The 16872-nt window shown below is 47.0% G+C and overlaps 1 long non-coding RNA gene across 1 annotated transcript; it reads right to left on the bottom strand.

The window, feature by feature from the left end:
* Window positions 1-7700: 7700 nt before the first annotated feature.
* Window positions 7701-14477, bottom strand: LOC119543377. Its single transcript, XR_005218567.1, has 3 exons — window positions 14421-14477; window positions 9183-9245; window positions 7701-8121 (listed from the first exon to the last, which is right to left on the bottom strand). It is a non-coding gene; the product is annotated as an uncharacterized LOC119543377 (long non-coding RNA).
* Between the last annotated feature and the right edge of the window lie 2395 nt (window positions 14478-16872).

The raw sequence follows: 16872 nt of genomic DNA, 5'->3' as shown, positions 1-16872 counted from the left end.
TAAGATAACTGCTTAACTTCCAACATGTTCCTACTTTACCCCAAGAAAGTTACATACTATAGCAACATTTCAGTGAACTTGTTCCTACTACATCCATCAGAAATTAACAGACCATAGTCATTTCTGGGCATCCCCAGAACGTTAAATAGCTTATCTGTTCTTCTTGGATTATTGTTCCCCCTTCCTTAATTGCTCTCTACTGCTAGTTCCCCTACATTCTACATTATAAACCATTTGTTTTACATTTTTCAAAGTTCACATTAGTGGTAGCATATAATATTTCTCTTTTTGTGCCTGGCTTATTTCGCTCAGCATTATGTCTTCAAGGTTCATCCATGTTGTCATATGTTTCACCAGATCGTTCCTTCTTACTGCCGCGTAGTATTCCATAGTGTGTATATACCACATTTTATTTATCCACTCATCTGTTGAAGGACATTTGGGTTGTTTCCATCTCTTGGCAATTGTGAATAATGCTGCTATGAACATTGGCGTGCAGATATCTGTTCGTGTCACTGCTTTCCGATCCTCCGGGTATATACCGAGAAGTGCAATCGCTGGATCGAATGGTAGCTCTATATCTAGTTTTCTAAGGAACTGCCAGACTGACTTCCAGAGTGGCTGAACCATTATACAGTCCCACCAACAATGAATAAGAGTCCCAATTTCTCCACATCCCCTCCAGCATTTGTAGTTTCCTGTTTGTTTAATGGCAGCCATTCTAACCGGTGTTAGATGGTATCTCATTGTGGTCTTAATTTGCATCTCTCTAATAGCTAGTGAAGCTGAACATTTTTTCATGTGTTTCTTGGCCATTTGTATTTCCTCTTCAGAGAACTGTCTTTTCATATCTTTTGCCCATTTTATAATTGGGCTGTCTGTACTATTGTCATTGAGTTGTAGGATTTCTTTGTATATGCAAGATATCAGTCTTTTGTCAGATACATGGTTTCCAAAAATTTTTTCCCATTGAGTTGGCTGCCTCTTTACCTTTTTGAGAAATTCCTTTGAGGTGCAGAAACTTCTAAGCTTGAGGAGTTCCCATTTATCTATTTTCTCTTTTGTTGCTTGTGCTTTGGGTGTAAAGTCTAGGAAGTGGCCTCCTAATACAAGGTCTTGAAGATGTTTTCCTACATTATCTTCTAGGAGTTTTATGGTACTTTCTTTTATATTGAGATCTTTGGTCCATTTTGAGTTAATTTTTGTGTAGGGGGTGAGGTAGGGGTCCTCTTTCATTCTTTTGGATATGGATATCCAACTCTCCCAGCCCCATTTGTTGAAAAGACCATTATGGCTCAGTTCGGTGACTTTGGGGGCCTTATCAAAGATCAGTCGGCCATAGATCTGAGGGTCTATCTCTGAATTCTCAATTCGATTCCATTGATCTATATGTCTATCTTTGTGCCAGTACCATGCTGTTTTGGCAACTGTGGCTTTATAATAAGCTTCAAAGTCAGGGAGTGTAAGTCCTCCCACTTCGTTTTTCTTTTTTAGAGTGTCTTTAGCAATTCGAGGCATCTTCCCTTTCCAAATAAATTTGATAACTAGCTTTTCCAAGTCTGCAAAGTAGGTTGTTGGAATTTTGATTGGGATTGCATTGAATCTGTAGATGAGTTTGGGTAGAATTGACATCTTAATGACATTTAGCCTTCCTATCCATGAACATGGAATATTTTTCCATCTTTTAAGGTCCCCTTCTATTTCTTTTAGTAGAGTTATGTAGTTTTCTTTGTATAGGTCTTTTACATCTTTGGTTAAGTTTATTCCTAGGTACTTGATTTTTTTAGTTGCTATTGAAAATGGTATCTTTTTCTTGAGTGTCTCTTCAGTTTGTTCATTTCTAGCATATAGAAACATTACTGACTTATGTGCATTAATCTTGTATCCTGCTACTTTGCTAAATTTGTTTATTAGCTCTAGTAGGTGTATCGTCGATTTCTCAGGGTTTTCTAGATATAAGATCATATCATCTGCAAACAATGACAGTTTTACTTCTTCTTTTCCAATTTGGATGCCTTTTATTTCTTTGTCTTGCCGGATTGCCCTGGCTAGCACTTCCAGCACAATGTTGAATAACAGTGGTGACAGCGGGCATCCTTGTCTTGTTCCTGATCTTAGAGGGAAGGCTTCCAGTCTCTCACCATTGAGTACCATGCTGGCTGTGGGTTTTTCATATATGCTCTTTATCATGTTGAGGAAGTTTCCTTCAATTCCTACCTTTTGAAGTGTTTTTATCAAAAAGGGATGCTGGATTTTGTCAAATGCTTTTTCAGCATCTATTCAGATGATCAATTGATTTTTCCCTTTCGAGTTTTTAATGTGTTGTAATACATTGATTGTTTTTCTTATGTTGAACCATCCTTGCATGCCTGGAATGAACCCCACTTGGTCATGGTGTATGATTTTTTTAATGTGTCTTTGGATTCGATTTGCAAGTATTTTGTTGAGGATTTTTGCATCTATATTCATTAGGGAGATTGGCCGGTAGTTTTCCTTTTTTGTAGCATCTTTGCCTGGTTTTGGTATTAGATTGATGTTAGCTTCATAAAATGAGTTAGGTAGTGTTCCATTTTTTTCAATGTTTTGAAAGAGTTTGAGTAAGATTGGTGTCAGTTCTTTCTGGAAAGTTTGGTAGAATTCCCCTGTGAAGCCATCTGGCCCTGGGCATTTATTTGTGGGAAGATTTTTGATGACTGATTGGATCTCTTTGCTTGTGATGGGTTGGTTGAGGTCTTCTATTTCTTCTCTGGTCAGTCTAGGTTGTTCATATGTTTCCAGGAAATTGTCCATTTCTTCTACATTATCCAGTTTGTTGCCATACAGTTGTTCATAATATCCTCTTATAATTTTTTAATTTCTTCAGGATCTGCAGTTATGTCACCTTTTTCATTCATTATTTTGTTTATATGGGTCTTCTCTCTTTTTGATTTTGTCAGTCTAGCTAGGGGCTTGTCAATCTTGTTGATCTTCTCAAAGAACCAACTTTTGGTGATATTTATCCTTTCTATTGTTTTTTTGTTCTCTATGTCATTTATTTCTGCTTTAATCCTTGTTATTTCTTTTCTTGTACTTGGTTTAGGATTGGTTTGCTGTTCATTTTCTAGCTTCTTCAGTTGATCCATTAGTTCTTTGATTTTGGCTCTTTCTTCCTTTTTAATATATGCGTTTAGTGCTATAAATTTCCCCCTTAGCACTGCTTTTGCTGCATCCCATAGGTTTTGGTATGTTGTGTTCTCATTTTCATTCGTCTCTATCTATTTAGCAATTTCTCTTGCTATTTCTTCTTTAACCCACTGATTGTTTAGGAGTGTGTTGTTTAACCTCCAGGTATTTGTGAATTTTCTAAGTCTCTGATGGTTATTGACTTCTAATTGTATTCCATTGTGGTCAGAGAATGTGCTTTGAATAATTTCAATCTTTTTAAATTTATTGAGGCTTGTTTTATGTCCCAGCATATGATCTATTCTGGAGAAAGTTCCGTGAGCACTAGAAAAGTATGTGTATCCTGGTGATTTGGGATGTAATGTCCTGTAGATGTCTGTTAAATCTAATTCATTTATCAGATTGTTTAGGTTTTCAATTTCCTTATTGGTCTTCTGTCTGGTTGATCTATCTATAGGAGAGAGTGATGTGTTGAAGTCTCCCACAATTATTGTGGAAACATCAATTGCTTCCTTTAGTTTTGCCAATGTTTCTCTCATGTATTTTGTGGCACCTTGATTGGGTGCATAGACATTTACGATTGTTATTTCTTCTTGCTGAATTGCCCCTTTTATTAGTATGTAGTGGCCTTCTTTGTCTCTCAAAACATCCCTGCATTTGAAGTCTATTTTATCTGAGATTAATATTGCTACACCTGCTTTCTTTTGGCTGTAGCTTGCATGAAATATTTTTTTCCATCCTTTCACTTTCAGTTTCTTTGTGTCCCTGTGTCTAAGATGAGTCTCTTGTATGCAACATATTGATGGTTCATTTTTTTTGATCCATTCTGCGAATCTATATCTTTTAATTGGGGAGTTTAATCCATTTACATTCAACGTTAAAACCGTGAAGGCATTTCTTGAATCGGCCATCTTATCCTTTGGTTTATGTTTGCCATATTTTTCCCTCTCTCTATTAATATCCTTTATTGTACCCATACCGAATCTCTTTAGTACTGAACCTTTCTCCAGGTCTCTCTGTCCTGTCTTTGTTTCTCTGTCTGTAGGGCTCCCTTTAGTATCTCCAGTAGGGCAGGTCTCTTGTTAGCAAATTCTCTCAGCATTTCTTTGTCTGTGAAAAATTTAAGCTCTCCCTCAAATTTGAAGGAGAGCTTTGCTGGATAAAGTATTCTTGGCTGGAAATTCCTCTCACTCAGAATTTTAAATATATCGTGCCACTGCCTTCTTGCCTCCATGGTGGCTGCTGAGTAGTCACTACTTAGTCTTATGCTGTTTCCTTTGTATGTGGTGAATTGCTTTTCTCTTGCTGCTTTCAGAACTTGCTCCTTCTCTTCTATGTTTGACAGTGTGATCAGTATATGTCTCGGAGTGGGTTTTTTTGGATTTATTCTATTTGGAGTTCGCTGAGCATTTATGATTTGTGTATTTATGTTGTTTAGAAGATTTGGGAAGTTTTCCCCAACAATTTCTTTGAATACTCTTCCTAGACCTTTACCCTTTTCTTCCCCTTCTGGGACACCAATGAGTCTTATATTCGGACGTTTCATATTATCTATCATATCCCTGAGGTCCATTTCGAGTTTTTCAATTTTTTTCCCCATTCTTTCTTTTATGCTTTCATTTTCCATTCTGTCATCTTCCAGGTCACTGATTCGTTGTTCAACTTCCTCTAGTCTTGTACTATGAGTGTCCAGAATCTTTTTAATTTGGTCAATAGTTTCTTTAATTTCCATAAGATCATCCATTTTTTTATTTAGTCTTGCAATGTCTTCTTTATGCTCTTCTAGGGTCTTCTTGATTTCCTTCATAACCCGTACTATGGTCTCATTGTTCATCTTTAGTTCTTTCAGTAGCTGCTCTAGGTGCTGTGTCTCTTCTGGTCTTTTGATTTGGGTGCTTGGGCTTGGGTTATCCATATCGTCTGGTTTTTTCATATGCTTTATAATTTTCTGTTGTTTTGGGCCTCTTGGCATTTGCTGAACTTGATAGGGTTCTTTTAGGGTTTGTAGACCAGTTGAAGTCCTTATCTCTAATTTATCAGATCTACAGCTTCGTGGAGTACACTTTCTCTAACTAACCAGCAGGTGGCGTCCACGAGCCACCTGTTCTCCACAAGCCAGATCTCCCCTGCTTAGCCTTTTTGGTGAGTGGGGGAGTGAGTCTTGTGGGGCCCAATTGGTGTACCAAGCTTGCGTGTGTAGTTGGTGTTGCCTGCCCTGTATGTGGGGCGTGTTTCTGGGCAGTCGGGAAGGGGGGGTGGCCCTAACAATGAAATCTCCCTGATGATCCTAGAGTTTTAAAGCTGCTGCAATAGTCTAATCCTTCAGTTCAGTCCTGCCACAGTTTGTCTCTGCCACTGACCCACAAGTCTTTGGTATTGGCGTATGGCTCCTGAGACTTGCAAGTGGGCCCCTCTTCCAGGCTGTGCACCCCGGGTCCTCTGTTGAGGGATGACTGTGCTATGTCACAGGTGAGTGCCGTCCCCCCAGGGCAGTTCTGGGCTGCTGGGCTGTGTTGGGAGGCTCCCAGTCTGCTCAAATGATGGCTGAATGGGGCTCTGTTAATTCACACTGCTCCCCCTTCCCAGCTCTGGGACATTCAGCTGAGGTTGCAGGGAAGGCTAATGTCCACGCCCAGTTTTGTGGTGTATGCCTGTTATTTGAAGCACTTCCGTCACACTGGGTTGTCTGGGGCAGCTCTGGGCTATGGGGCTGGCGATGGGCAGGAGTGTTTCCTGTCCACCAAGATGGTGGCTGTGAGCGGACACCCCCCTTTTCTTGGGAAGTTGTGTTGTTTAGTGAATTTTCTCAGCCACTGGAATATTGCCTTTTGTCTCAGAGCTCTCTTAGTTCTGCTCTTGACTTGACGTGCCCAAATTTCAATTCTTTGAAGCTTTCTGTATTGAGCTTCTTAGAGTAATTGTTTTAGAAAAAGCAAAAAGGATTTAAAAAAAAAAAAAAAACAAAAAAAAAAAAACGGCCCTCCTCAGAGATCTAATGGGTTATTGAAATGCTAATAGACAAAGCAACCAGGGCCATTAAGGAAAGATGCACAGGGCAGAGAGATCAGCCTTGCTTCGGGATTTGCATATGCGCCTCAAGGCCTGATCTCCGCCCTTCCCCTTTCTGTGTTCACCAGAACTCGAAAAATCCTCTGCTTTTATTTTGGAGTTTTTCGTGTTGTTTTTTTTCTATGTCTGTCTCCTCTCTGCTGGGCTGGCTGCTCTCAGAGTCTCTGGTGTCTGGTCTCAGTCTATCTATGGTTGGAGTTTGAATCAGTAGAATGAGTTTCCGATAAGAGCAGCCACTGCAATTCTCCCTTCTCCTTCCCGGAGCTGACAGCCCCTCCTCCCCCGGGACTGAGCCTGGCAGGGAGGGGCGCGGGTCCCCTGGCCGCAAAAACTTACAGATTTCGCTGATCTCAGCAGTTCCACGTTTTCATGAGTGTTGTATGAAGTATGCCCAAAGACAGATTGCTCTGTGGTGTCCAGTCCACGCAGTTCCTGGCTTTTTACCTACTTTCCTGGAGGAGTAACTAAAACATACAGCTCACCAGTCTGCCATCTTGCCCCGCCTCGGGTTTTTTGTATATTTGCATGTATATTTAAATCTCACGAGTCCTCTTTCAATAATTACCTAAGAACTGGTAAACAGAGACCCTGCACTATCTGGCTCCTGCCTCTCTACCTAACCTCATTGGGGCCCAGGCTCCCCCTTGCTTGATATCCTGTAGCCACTTGGGGCTTGGCTCTACTGCTCCAACACACCAAGCTCTTCTCTGCCCCAGGGCCTTTGCACAAGTTGCTCCCTCTGCCTCAGAAGCTTTGCTCCAGGCTCTGCACGGGCAGCTCCTTCTCATCTTTCAGCTCTCAGCTTCAGCATCAACTCCTCTGCAAATCCTTCCTTGACCACCTCATCCAAAGTGGCACCCCCACTGTGGTCGACAGGATGATGGCCCCCCAACGATGTTTACATCCTCATCCCCAACATGTATTTGTTACATTACCTGGCAAGGGGGGTATTAAGGTTGCGGATGGAACTAAGGCTGCTGAGCAGCTGACTTTAACGTAACAAGATTGCACTGGATTATCTGGGGGGCCCCAATGTAATCACGGAGTCTTTAAATGGGGAAGGGGGGTGGGTAGAAGAGCCAGAACCGGCGAGATGGCAGCCTGAGAAAGGCCGGATTAGCCAGCGTTGGCTCTGAAGACAGGGAGGGGCCGTGAGCCAGGAATGCCGCGGCCTCTAGAAGCTGGAAAAGGCAGGGAGACAAGTGCTCCCCGGGAAGGAATGCAGCCGGCCCACACCTTGATTTTAGCTCCGTGAGACTGACTGTGGACTTCAGGCTCTCAGAACTGTAGGAGAATGAAGTTGCATGTTTTAAGTCCCCATGTTTTTGGTAATTTGTTACAGCAGCCGTGGGAACGAACACCGGTCTGTGCTCCAGTGCCAACCCCGCAGAGAAGCCCTCCCTGACCACCTCATTGCCCGCCCCACCCAGTGACTCTCTTTTGGGCATTTCCCATGTACTCACCACCGTTTCCAGGCTCCAGGCACAGAGCAGCAAATGAGACAGACTAAAAGTCCCGGGGAGTGCTGGGCTTAGGGGAGTGTGCCCTGTACATGGCACAGTCGCTGAAGGTGACATTTGGGCAAAGATCTGAAGCAGGTGAGGGAACAGGGCAGGAGGTAGCTGGGGAAGAGCGAGCCGGGCAGAGAGAGAACACGGTGCAAGTGCAGAGGCCGTTTATCATCGGGAGAGTAAAAACGGCACTGGCAATAACCAGGCTGGACCAACAGGCACGAAGCAGGACAGAGGCCACCTCTCAAAGGCAGGATCCCTGAGCAGCAAGGACAGGTGCTGGAGCATGGCGAGTGCAGAGCAGGAGGGGTCACGAGGTCCGAGAGGGCAGGGGCAGGCTGGTCACGGCCTGCAGGTCACGCTGACATCAGCTTTTGCTCTGGGAAGACAGAAAACCATGGGAGAGCTTTAAGCAGAATAACCTGATTGGGTTTACATTTTAATAGGATTGCCCTGGCTGGTGAGCTGAGACCCGAACCTAAGAACAAGAGGGCAGAGGCAGGAAGCCATGCCCCTTGGCCCCCACTCTGTGGATGGGTAAGATCTACTTTGACAGTAGAGCCAAAAGGATTTGCCTTCAGATAGAAAGTGGAGAGGAAGGGAAGCCGAGGGTAGTGCCTCATTTCCTTTGTAGACTTTTCACATCTCTACATTTGTCTGTCTCTGTGTGTTCTAGTTTGCTAATGCTGCCGGAATGCAAAACACCAGAAATGGATCGGCTTTTATAAAGGGGTTTATTTGGTTACAAAGTTACAGTCTTAAGGCCAGAAAGTGTCCAAGGTAACACATTAGCAATCGGGTACCTTCACTGGAGGATGGCCAATGGTGTCCGGAAAACCTCTGTTAGCTGGGAAGGCACATGGCTGGTGTCTGCTCCCAAGTTCTGGTTTCAAAATGGCTTCCTCTCAGGACATTCCTCTCTAGGCTGCAGCTCCTCAAAAATGTCACCTTAGTTGCACTTGGGGTATTTGTCCTCTCTTAGCATCTCCAGAGCAAGGGTCTCCTTTCAACGGCTGTCTTCAAACTGTCTCTCATCTGCAGCTCCTGTGCTTTCTTCAAAGCATCCCTCTTGGCTGTAGCTCCTCTTCAGAAGTTCACTCACAGCTGCGCTGAGTTCCCTCTGCCTGTCAGCTCATTTATATGGCTCCACTGATCAAGTCCCACCCTGATGCGTGGGGCCACACCTCCATGGAAATATCTCATCAGAGTTATCACCTACAGTTGGGTGGGGCACATCTCCATAGAAATACTCAAAGAATTCCAATCTAATCAGCATTAAAATGTCTGCCCCACAAGATTGCATAAAAAAAATATGGCTTTTTCTGGGGACATAATACATTCAAACCAGCACACTGTGGATGGAAAGTCCACAGGGCAGGGACTTTATACTGTTTGGCAGCTGGCATTTAGTACCTGGCACATCATAGGCACACAGCTTACCTTGAATGAAAGAATGAATGGAAAGGAACTGGTATTTCAATTTCCATGGTGCTGATAAGAAACCTGAAAAAAAAAAAAAAAAGAAATTAAATAAATGGTTTGCCCAAACTTGTTGACTCAGAGGCAAAACTGGGCCTAAATCCAGACATCCGACTGCTCCTTTCCAGCGCTCAGCCATGGATCCACCAGCAACTCTTGCCTCACAGCCTTGATCATTTTCTTGGCTTTTAAATTTGATGCCACCAGTGAAGTTATGGTCTTGAAGGTGCCCAATTAGAAAGCAGAAGCACCATCGATCAGAAATTCATTTTGCAGAAAAAAGCTCTGGGTGGTCCAGCTATTAGAGAGGGCACTGAACAGCTTCGCTGCTTGGGGCTGGATCATGAAGAATCAGGAACCCCTTTGTGCTGATTTGAATCTATCCTGTCCCCCACAAAAGCCATGTTCTTTAATGCAGTCTTGTGGGGGCAGACTTATTAGTCTTTTGATTAGGGTGGAAACTTTTGAATGAGTGTTTCCATGGAGATGTGACACCCAGCTGTGGGTGAGACCTTTAATTAAATTATTTCCATGGAGATGTGGACTCCACCCGTTTAGGGTGGGTCTCAATAAGTTCACCGGAGTACTTAAGAGAGTTCAAGAGCCAACACAAATGCTTGGAGACTCTTGAAGAGGCAGACAGAAGATTGTTTGGAGATGCTAAGCTAAGAGACGAAGCCCAGAGTTTGCCCCCGAGAAGTTAAGAGAGGACCCCCAGATGCTTAGAGAGAAACATCCTGGGAGAAAGAAACAAGGATGCACAGGAGCGGAGAGAGAGGAGCTAAGAGAGACAGAAGCCCAGAGACATTTTGGAGAGAGACATTTTGCAACAGAACCCAGGAGCAAAGGACCAGCAGATGCCGGCCACGTGCCTTCCCATCTGACAGGTGTTCCGGACGCCATCGGCCATTCTTCAGTGAAGGTAACCTCTTGTTCGTGCCTTAGTTTAGTCACTTTTATGGCCTTAGAACTTAGGTTATTTGTAATCTAATAAAGCCCCTTTATAAAAGCCAATCCATTTCTGGTATTTTTGCACAAAGGCGACATTAGCAAACTGGACCGCCCTCTTTACTCCCCACCATCAAGAACGACAGGAGGCTTGAGGACGGTCTTCCAAAAGGACCTGCTACATCCTGCCGCAAAAGAGTGGTCTCCCCCAGCAGACTTATTTGTCCTAATAATTTAGAAGGAAAGTACACATTTTTCTGAATGCAACGATACTTTTTTCCTCCTCTTAATTTTCCACTCTCCATAAGAATTTGTCTAGTAGTGCTGTCTGGTGGGTACTGAGCAGAGCCCAGACAGAGAAGGTGGGGAGGCCAGCAGATGGGCAGGTGAGCAGCTCCAAGGAGATGCCCTGGTTTTCTCTTCCAGTCTAGGTCCTGTATGATTTCCATGCACTTGTGAGACATAAGCTTGGCTGTCTGTGAGGCAGCTGCATTTATGTATTTACATTTTTTTTGCATTTATTTTTATTGTAGTAAAATACATATAACAATCAATTTGCCATTTTCATCATTTTTAAGTCTACAGTTCAGGGGCATTAAGTACATTCATAAGGTTGTGCAACAATCGCTACTGTCTCTTTCCAAAACATTTTCATCACCCCAAGCAGAAACTCAAAACCCATTAATCCATGACTCCCCATTCCCTGCTCTCCACAGACCCTGGTAATCTCTCATCTGCTTTGTGTCCCATGAGCTTACCCCTTCTAGAGACCTCATTTAAGTGGAATCATACAATATTTGTCTTTAGCGTCTGGCTTATTTCACTCAACATGACGTCTGCAAGGGTCGGTCATCCAGTTTGTAGCATGTACCAGCACTTCACTTCCTTTTACTACTGAATAATATTCCATTGTATGGATAGACCACATTTAATTTATCCATACTTCTGTCGATGGTCACTTGAGTTACTTCTACCTTTTGGCTGTTGGGAATAATGCTGCTGTGAACACTGGTATACAGGTATCTGAGTCCCTATTTTTAATTCTTTTGGGTATTTACCTAGGAGTGAATAGCTGGGTCCTAAGGTAATTCTATGTTTAACTTTTGAGGAGACAGCTGCATTTTAATAGTGTGTAATTCTTGTGGATTTGTTGTTTGAGATGAGGCAGTATTAAGGAGATCATTGCTACCTATTGACAAGGGCACCTTTGGAACTTGCTGGATGGGCTGACTTACCCTCAGAGAGAAGGGATAGACTTCTCTTCCCATTTGTAAAATGCAGAAAGATCAACAGAACAAGATCTGGGATGACGTCAGATGTTTCACTGGATCACCATAAAATGCTCCCTGGCAGTAGGTCTGTACAAAACTTCTCCATAGCTCTCACTGCACCTTCTAATGTTCACGTGATCATTAGGAGGAGCCTTTCTGTTAGGAAGGAACTTAAAAATACGCCGTGTCCACCAGCCACTTCCCCTCCCTGTGGGCTACTCAGGTGTTAGAATCTCTGGCTGAGAAAGCAGGTGAGGTGACTGCGTGAAATCCATGAAGGGGTCACCTCCTGCTTGGGGAAGGGGGCTGCTGTTCTGAGCATCCCTTTTTTACCCTAAATAGTACGAGTTAGCCAAATCCATGGCACCTGGCACTGGACAGATGACAGATGCGATGCACATCCCTTCATTCGTCACGGACGGGCACACCCTGGAGAAGCAGGGCCCTGCCTGCCACACAGGGCCACCTGGGGTTGCACTCTGGAGCAGAGCGAACGGACGGGGACAGTGGGAGGAAGGCCTTGTAGGAACGAGGCTGTTACTACCCTGGTTCCCACGAGAGGATGCGATGGGCTTGCTGAATATTCCATGGGCTGGCAGGCGGTGGAAACTATTGGGTCGAGGGCAAGCTGGGGTGCAGCTGGCCCAGCTGGATGGGGAAAGAGCCAGGTAGGGAGGCTTTCCTACAGGGTGGGTTGCAAATCTGATGAGAGCAGGGGAACCCATAGTGAGGGCTTTGGGGCCCCATGGGGCTCAGAGATGTCAAGGCAGCACACGGCATGTCAGGCCTCACAATTCAGCTGTACTTCAGTGGGACCTCAGACTCCAGCAAAAGAGAGAGAGAGAGAAAGACAAGGAAAGGAAACCCACAGGTGATGGGGGGGTCAAGGGAGACATGCAGGTGTGGCACCTCCTGGTTCCCTCTGCAGCCTTCTTCCCATGGGTCCCCCATGTCTTCCACTTACTACCACCCTCCAGACCACTCTAACCCACCCTCCTGCTCCTTCCCAGCTCAGAGCCACCTTCTTGGCTGCGGTTCTGTATAGATGACCCCCTCTTGTCTGTCCCCTCTCCCCCTTCCCCCAACTTTGATGGCAGCTGTGTTTATTATTATTTTTTTAATCAATAATTCCTTATACCATGATGTTTCAATGCAGACCAAATGATGTTTAAGCTCTCTAGCTGCATCTTTTTGTGAGAATTAGATTAAGTTTAGCTTTCACACAGGGTGGGGGCAGTTTGGGGGTTGACAGAGGGCTAAGAAGCTAAACCCTAATCGGTGGCCAGTCCTCCGGTTTATCTGCCCACTATTCTTGCAAGATGGAGACTAGGTGGTAGAGGTTCTTAAAATAGCTTCATAAGTTGTTACCAAACTAGCTCAGACTGGCTCTGCAGTTAAAGAACAAAGGAAAGAGAGGTGGAGACTTGTTTCAAATGTTCCTTGTTTCAAATGTTTCAAGTTGGTGCAGGAGACTTACTTTCAATGTTTCAAATCTGAGCCGGCTGCATGTTTCAAATTTGCATGGGCTGGTTAAGCTTGTCCAACAGAATGTAACCTCTGAAGTATCCAGCCACTGGAGAAACAGGGGAGGGACTTGTGGGTTAGGGGAAGGGAATAAATACTGCTGGATCTATTGTTTTGCAGCCAAGTTTCCATGTTTTGTTTGTGTGCCCCTTCCTGCAAGATTGTGAGTAAATCCTTTTCTTCTCCACAATCGGGTGAGCATTCATTGCTTTTTAGGAATAGTGCTTGTTTGTCACACTTTCAGGTCCATTTCTCTCCATAAAGTGCTTACCTTAGAAGGTCTGGGCAGAATCTGAGTTCGCTCTTTGTACCAACTCATCAGTATACCCAGAACCTCCCTCTGCTAGGTGGTTACATCTGTGCGGAGCCGCTGGCTGATTTGGGGCCATATTGCAAAAGGGGCTTGGGGAAGGCGGAACCGAATGACATTCCTGCAGCGTTGTCTGTCCTGTCCTCCCGGGCTGCTTCATCCCGGGGCCACCCCCGCTGCCTCCTGTGAGTCAGGCACTGGACTGAGGCCTGGGAAGGGCCGCCAGGAATCCACAGGCCACCCCCTCATCCGAACAGGGAAGGCGTTGGGGTCCAGAAAGCTTAGAGACCTTACTCAAGCAGGTGGGTAAAGGAAGACTCGGGAAACTTGCTTCCCCTGCTCTCCGTGCTGCTGCCCCGCGGGAGCTGACAGGCTGCGGCATCCGAGTCCGGGAAGCGCTTCCCGCCAGCCGGCTTGTGAGAGAACAGCAGCTCCGCACCCCGCTTACCAAGGCCAGAGATCTCCAGGTAGCTCAGGCCCTGGAAAATGTGCCACCTGGGGACGTGACCTGGGGACGTGACTCAAGGGATGTGGGTTATTATTGCTTCGGGGCGGGGCGGGGTGCCGAAGGCAGAGTGGGGGGTGCGGGGAAGAACTTTCGGCTTTGTAAATGACACCGCGCCCCGACTCAAACCCTCCTAGCACAGCTCTTCTAAACCCGCAAAAGCACAGCGCGGCGATAAATCCCCCCGCAGCCGAGGCCGTGGTTTCCTCGGCGGGGGTCGCAGGACGCTCCGAGGCCGCTGTAATAACCAGCCCTCGGCAACAAGTACTTTTGCTTCCCACTCGTTCCCGCAGCGCTCAAAGAGGAGGCGGAGGAGCCGCGCTGCTGCCAGGAAAGACAATGGAGTCTATTAAAAAGGGCTGATTTTCCCCAAGGCCAAGCCCGAGCCTTGGAACCCTTCGGGCAAGCGCAGAACCCGAGGCCCGGCGTCCGGGGCGCCGCCCTCCCCGCGGCGGGGGACCCCTTTCTGCAGAGGCCAGGGGCGCTCCCAGGACCCAGCTGTTCTCCGGAGCGCGCCCTCTTTCCTTGCTGTTTATTCCCACCGGGCCGGGGCTCGGCAGAGAGAACACACAGCCGCCAAGACTCGCCAGCCTGCATTTCCCGCCTTTCCCTCCTGCCGGGTCCCTAAGGCGCTGTCCTACCTTTGAGGCGCAGCAGAAGACTTGGCACGGAGCCCACCTGTGTCAGCACGGAACTCCAGAGGGCGGGCACACGCACACACACGCATACACGCATGATTTATTTTAGGGGCTTGTCTCGTGACTGTGGGGGCTGGCAGGTTTGCAATTTGTAGGGCACGGCTGCAGGCTGGAAACTCGGGGCAGGATTTTATGTCATAGCCATGAGGCAGAATTTTTTCTTCTCTGGGAAACTCAAGTGTTTGCTCTTCAGGCCTTTGATTGATTGGAATGAGGCCCACCCATAGTTTCCAAGGTAATCTTTACTTAAAGTCAAGTATTGTGGATGTTAACCACATCTACTTAATGCCTTTACAGCAACAGCTAGATTGGTGTTTGATTAAATAACTGGGTACTAGAGCCTGGCCAAGTGGACACACAGTCTAACCATCTGTTCTCATTTGCTAATGCTGCCAGAGTGCAAAATAAATACCAGAAATGGATTGGCTTTTATAAAGAGGGTTTATTTGGTTACAGAGTTATAGTCCTACGGCCATAAAGTGTTCAAGGTAATGCATCAACAATCAGGTACCTTCACTGGAGGATGGCCAATGGTGTCTGGAAAGCCTGTGTTAGCTGGGAAGGCATGTGGCTGGCATCTGCTCCAGAATTCTGGTTTCGAAATGCGGGACACTGATTACGTGCTTTGACTTGGCGGGCCTGGGCTGGGGGACCTGATCAGCCCCTGGGGAGGGTGGTGGGCACGGGCGACAGCGCCCTCCACAGCCCCCCAGGCCTGGGAAAGTGGAGCCGGAGGCAGGCCCCATTTCCTCACCCAAAATACCACCGTAGGGGAGGCTTGCCGGAGGGAACCGCCTTTTCCCCACCCCCTTATCTTGCCCCTGACACTCCCCATTGCCAGAGCAACTCCCCCACCGTCAGTGCGCATGCGCAGTTACCAGAGTAACTCCCGCCCCTTGTCTATCAACCTCCGCCCCCTCTCCGAACCAATCCAAGCCTTCGACCTCTACAGCTACCCCGCCCTCTAATCGCCCAATATAAGCTTGTGCTCTCGCCAAATAAAGCTCTCTCTCTCTCTTAGTTTTCCACACCCTCAAAGAACCGTGTCCCGCCTGTTCCTTCTCGCCGCCCTCCTTGCACGCCTCCGCCGGGGACTAGGGCCCAGTCCCCCGCCTCGCCCTCGCCTCCGGGAAAGAGCCCCCGCCGCCGGTACCCTCAGAGCAACGCCCAGAGCCGAGGGTTCAGCAACCGGCTGCCCCCCCCCCACGAAGCAGCAAACGCGACAGCAACTGGTGCCCCGTGTGAGGAATTCTCCACACGACGGTTTAGCAGGTCGCCCGCTCGCCCGGACGCCTCTCCAGCTTCCCTTCTCCTCGCCTGCAAGGTAGGGCCGCCTCTCCTTCGCCGCTCCCGGAGCCGCTTTTCCCTCGCCGCTCCGCGTTAGGGGCCGCCTCTCCCTCGCCGCTCCGGAGCCGCTCCTCCCTTCCCCCATTATCCCGGCTGCCTCTCCTTCTTTTCTTCTATGACCCCCCATTCCTCCTAACGCTCTCCCTCTTCCCCTCCATTACTTTGCTGTCCTCCTTTGTGTCTTTCTCTCTTTGTTTAGCGCCCTGTGCCTCTTTGCAACCGCCCCCCCCAGACTGCTCCAAAATGGCGAACTTCCTCCTTCTTCTACTGAGGGGAGGAAGTGCTCTAGTGATGACGTCAGCCCTAAGCCGGGCTGGAAACCGCATGCGCTTTACCCCGCCCTTTCACAGGGCGGAGCTAGTCCGCCATCTTATGCCTTAGGCCCCGCCCTTTCACAGGGCGGAGCTGGTCCGAGCATCCTGGAGCATCGACAGGATCCTTGGTTCATTAGCCACATTCGTAGTCATTCAGGCCTTCCGGGGCCCCTGGCTAATGGCAATAGTATAGTAGATCAAGCGGTCTCAGCTCAGAATACCCAAGCTATGCTAACCCACACGGCAGCCCCTCTGGGGGATGCTGTTAACCAGGCCAAGTTATTGCATTCCAGGTTTCACTTTTCGGCTACGTCGTTACATCATCTATGTGGCCTCCCCCTAGATACCTGTAAACATCTTGTCCGCAATTGTGCAACTTGTGCGCCCTTTGCGCCGCTTGGCCCCCTGCAACCTCAGGGAGTCAACCCACGAGGCCTAAAACCCAATTCTAGATGGCAAATGGACGTAACTCACGTTCCGTCCTTTGGACGCCTCAAATATGTGCATGTAATAATTGACACTTTCTCAGCCATGTGTTATGCAGTCCCCCTTGCCGGGGAAACGGCAAAACACTGTATCAAGGCCCTGAGACAAGGAATTCTCTTCATGGGAGTTCCCTGGGACCTAAAAACGGACAATGGGCCTGCCTATCGCAGTGCCTCCTTTGCGGCCTTTCTTCAGTTATATAACATCACCCATCATTTCGGCATCCCCTATAATCCACAGGGGCAAGC

This window comes from Choloepus didactylus, chromosome 8 (genome assembly GCF_015220235.1).
Source record: "Choloepus didactylus isolate mChoDid1 chromosome 8, mChoDid1.pri, whole genome shotgun sequence".
NCBI classification, from domain to species: Eukaryota; Metazoa; Chordata; class Mammalia; order Pilosa; family Megalonychidae; genus Choloepus; species Choloepus didactylus.
The sequence above is the reverse complement of the archived record's forward strand: the minus strand, read 5'-3'. Positions and strand labels throughout refer to the sequence as shown.